Below are 5,000 nucleotides of genomic sequence, written 5' to 3'. Positions count from 1 at the left end.
AGATTAAAGCTGAAGTGTGCAACTTTCCTTCATTTGAAAATGGGCTCTGTCAAGCAATACTATCAGACTTGCTCTGTTTTTATCCACAAACTAAAATGATTCAGTTTTAATGATATCTTTGTGATATGGAACTAGAAAATGTTCACATTTTTAGAAGCTGAAAAATCACAAAGCTTGCTTTAATTATTAAAATAACAATTCATTTGGGCTTTAAATATCTGAAAATGTTTGGTGTTTACCAAACCTGGTTTGTTTTTTTCCACAAACTAAAATTATTAAAATTTTAATGATATCTTTGTGACATGGAACCACAAAATGTTAAAACATGAGATTAACGCTGTAGTGTGCAACTTTCCTTCATTTGAAAATGGGTTCTGTCTAGCAACACTATCAGACTTTCTCCGTTTTTGTCCACAAACCAAAATGATTCAGTTTTAATGATATCTTTGTGATATGGAACCACAAAATGTTAAAACATGAGATTAAAGCTGTAGTGTGCAACTTTCCTTCATTTGAAAAAGGGCTCTGTCAAGCAGTACTATCAAACTTTCTCTGTTTTTGTCAACAAACTAAAATTATTACATTTTAATGCTACTTTGTGACATGCAACCAGAAAATGTTAAAACATGAGATTAAAGCTGTAGTGTGCAACTTTCCTTCATTTGAAAACGGGCTCTGTCGAGCAATACTATCAGACTTGACTGAGGTAGTGTTTGTGTGTTTTCAGTCAAACTCCAACCTGTTTGCAGACGTCTCTCTTTACTAGCGCAATTTTGCCGTCGCGTCCGATCGTCTTGACATTAACCGTTCTGTTAACGTCGCCGACAAGGATTTGGCATGCATACTTCTCGTGACCGTAACTCTTTGTCCGATTGTGGGCAGAAGAACTCACTCATTGACAATTCCACGGCCATAAAATCTAGATAAATCCTGATTATCATGATGGTCATGAGAGGGTTAAACAAATCACTTCCAATGTGATTCCATGTGTGTCTAAACTGAGACACAGAGAGAGTCTTGTGGAGGCTTAATCATCAAGTGTGAACTCTTGAATCTCTTGGACTTTTCTTGTAACTCAAGTAAAAGTTACTCACGACGGTTGAAAAGAGAGTGATGGATGACAGAGCTCTGTCCTCAGCTCTGTCCTCAGCTCTTCACCAGGTATTAGGAAACAATGCTTCACTGTTCTGCTAATAAGACTCTGTCGAGCTCACGTTTAATGTGTGTGTGTGTGTGTGTGTGTGTGTGTTGGTGCTCCACCCTCTTGACCTGTATCACTGATCCTTTCTCTGTAACCGGTTCTGTCTCGGCGTCGACAATGGAGGAATGAGGAGGCTCGATTACAGACAGCTCAGCCTCAGGGTCGCTGAGAGTGGATGGCGTAAGTGCTGTGGATATTTCTTTTCATTTGACGGCGCCGCGTGTTGCATCCGCGAAGTGGCAGCTTGGATCCTGCACTGGTTACCCTCTGTGCTTACATTAAAGGACTCATATTATACCCATATGTTTCCTCCACGTTAACCTAGTTCCCTGGTGTCCTAATGAACATGTCTGTGACATGCTTTGGTCCAAATACCTTCAGGATGAAGCGTTGTTTTGAGTGCCTGTCTCTTTAAATGCAAATGACACACAGGAAACTACGTCAGCGTCACTGAGGCTCCGGCAGCTAACAGCAGTTAGCATTTGGAAAAGCTATCATTTGCAGACTCTAGCCGGCACATTGTCGTCATATATAAAATGAACTGTAAATCCTCTGAGGCTGGAAGTTTGTGTAGAACTCTGCGCTGCACTGTGCAGCCAAGAATAGAACACTTCGCAGATTTCCGCTCTTCCAGATACTATTGCCCTCGCCTGCACTCTAGCGTTTTTTAGGGACAAAGCGGAGCTCCGCGAGACAACAATTCCGGGAATTTGCACATTAGACAGATGCGGACCACAAAAACATGACATGGGTCATGACTTTTTTCACACTTTGCCTACTCATAGGGCCACCAGTGTCACAAATATAAGTATTTAAATCATTAAAAAGTTGATTTTGCATAATATGTCGCCTTTAAAATAATTTCTTTTTTTTTTTAAATCAGTTTTGATTGGTGTGTGCTTGCCCTTGTCTTGGGAAATTTAGTGAGGTTTTCTCGTCCTTGTTGGCATAAGCGCTGCACGTTTGAGCAACACAAGGTCTATTTAGTCGGATTCCTGCAGCTCCGGAGATCGAGTCACATCACACGAGCGATTTTTGCGAAGCACAAATTGAACCAAAACATTTATACAACCCTGGCTTTTCACATGCATTTAAAAAGCACTAACTTTTTTATTTATACGCTTCATTATACAACGCCGAGGGTGAGCACGGTCGCCTGTGTGAAGTATGTATGTTCTCCCTGTGCCTGTGTGTGTGTGTGTGTGTGTGTGTGTGTGTGTGTGTGTGTGTGTGTGTGTGTGTGTGTGTGTGTGTGTGTGTGTGTGTGTGTGTGGCTTGTCTCCAGCTTCCTCCCACAGTCCAAACACACGCAGGTCGAGTTAATTGGTAACTCTAAACTGCTCCGTAGGTGTGAATGTGAATAAACTCTGTTATACCTGTAATAGACGAGTGACTTGTCAAAGGGGGGTTGTTCCTCGCCTCTTACAGCGTAAAAAAAAAAAAAAGTCACCCTTAAGTGGTCGTGATCTGACCACACACGGTGTTTACATTCTTAAACGATGTATTCTTGACTGGTGGAGTTTGTCTTTGTCTCCGTTTTCAAAAACCTGTCTTTGCGCCGCTGCCAGTCGTCTTGTCGTTCACTTGCACGCAGCTTAACTCAGTCGTGTCCTTACAGTCTACGACATGTTCAATGAAAACAAATCCCCGCAACACATGACGGGAAAACTGATACCAGAGCGGGGATTAAACTGTACAACAAAGCAAATGATGTTTCCTATAATACAGCGGGGGGGACTCGCAGCTGTGGATTATGTTGGAAATAAGAGATAGAACTGGCAATATATATGGCGTTAGCTTAAGTATAGGAATGAAAAAGTCTGCGACTTTAGCTTTTCAGGTCCAGCGTAACTTTGAGGAGGGCTAATGCGCTGCTGCTGCTTTAAATAAGATATTATTAGTTTTTTTGTCACTTTAGAATAAGGCTTTTATGTGAGTCCGCCAATTTGTGCAACCATGTTTAGAAAGCAGTTCAAATCGGCAAAGCTAACCGGTAAGCTAGTGCTGGTTACGTTAACACATTAACGGCGGCTAAAACTGCGTTGTCCAGGCACTGTTTACCAGTCAGTTAGCTCTTTAGCGTCGACATGGCGCGTTTCCATGAAAACTGACTGGAAAAAGATGTGCGTGACGTCATGTTTACGTGCCGCGGCACTGGAGACCGAGCACTGTTTACCAGTTAGCTTTGTTAGCACCTTTAGCGGCGTCATGACACGTTACAATGACGAATGACCAGAAAAAGACACGCGTGATGCCATGTTTACATGCCGCGGCACCGGAGTTCACGTAAAGTTTACCAGTTAGCTCTGTTAGCTCCTTTAGTGTCCAGTCATGGACTGCTCCTTTTGCTCCTTTAGCGCGCCTACAGTCGAACTGGAGCGGTCTGTTGTATTAAAGGAAAAAGAGCAGCGCTAAAAATAACTAGCGTACCTGTGTACTGCGTATGTGTGCCTCTGTTTTTAAAGTTTAGCGTTACTTTAGAGACTAATTTTAACAAATCGGGAGTCACGTAAACATGACGTCACGCGTGTCTATTTTCCGGTCAGTCGTCATGGAAACAAGTCATGCGCTAACATGCCCAGCACTAAGAAGGACGTGATGTTTAAATGTCTTTTCTGTTTGTCTTTCTTTCAGACACAGCGGCTCTGATCAACCCTCCATCTGACCCGTGAAATTACGTTGTGCAACTCCGGTTGTATAACGACAATAAAGATGATTTCCTTCCTTCCTTCTAATATCTGACAAACACAACACGTCCACTGTTTAAATTCCATGACTTGTTGTGAAATGTGTGCAGCGCTGACAGACGCACAGCCTCACAGTGAAGTAAACAATGAAGAAAATAGAGAAACTGTGCATGTAAAACACAGCAGAAGAAGAAGTTCCACGGAAGCTAAAAGCACTGGACCTTGACAGAAAGTGTCTGGTGACAGAAACTATTCGACATGTCGTGTCACGTAGCTTTATAGATTCATTATATTATACTTCCCTACATTTTGGGGTCATAGTAACAGACTTCAACTTCAGAACGTTTACTGATGATTGGGTGTGGACATTTCTCATTTCAGTTTGCCGTTCACATATGGTCCGCAGCCACAGACGTGTTCACAACAGCAGGAGAGTGTCCGGATCATTTGAGGAGTGGCATCTCGCTCAAGAAAACATGAGGGAACACACTCTTAAAGGAGCTGACGGGGGAAAAAAAAATAAAGTACTTAAATCTGCATTCTCACACGAAGCTCCTCTGGACGATTTGATTAAAAACACCCAGAGAAGAGAGCACGTCTCAGAGCACTTAATGACTACTTGTCCCTCTGATGTGTGTGTGAGTGTGTGTGTCCGTGCATGCGTGCATACAGTAACTGCGTGTTTGTCGTGATATTAGAAAATTAAGTTATGTGCACTGGGCAGGAGCACAGGACGCTGCTTTGATGACAGATATGACAAAACATCTAATTACGAGCAGCTGCTGCACCCATCGTTCACGCACACACGGGCACAAACAGACGTGTGCATACACTACCGTCCAAAAGTTTGGGGTCCCTAAAAAATGTTATTATTTTTGAGGAAAAAACACGTTTGAACATTAAATGAATCAGAAATACACTCTATACATTGTTAATGTGGTAAACGACTATTCTGGCTAATGCAAACGTAGCGTATCTCACTGAATGTTAGTCAGATCGCGCTAATATTTTGGATATGGGTTGAGCATGGCAAGATGGTGTGCATCCTTGATTTTCAAGCTTTTCAAAGTAATTTTGATTTTCGCCGAGTTATCACGCTACGGCTATTTTGC

General features: G+C 42.2%; 1 protein-coding gene across 1 annotated transcript in view; it reads right to left on the bottom strand.

The window, feature by feature from the left end:
• atp8a2 (ATPase phospholipid transporting 8A2) overlaps nt 1–5,000 on the bottom strand; it is a gene marked incomplete at both ends in the record, with an annotated part of 49,711 nt that overhangs the window by 2,697 nt on the left and 42,014 nt on the right. The gene's annotated exons all lie outside the window — the stretch shown is intronic.

This window comes from Microchirus variegatus (genome assembly GCF_963457635.1).
Source record: "Microchirus variegatus genome assembly, chromosome: 15".
Classification (NCBI taxonomy): domain Eukaryota; kingdom Metazoa; phylum Chordata; class Actinopteri; order Pleuronectiformes; family Soleidae; genus Microchirus; species Microchirus variegatus.
Note: the sequence above shows the minus strand (reverse complement) of the source record. Positions and strands in the feature narration are given on the sequence as shown.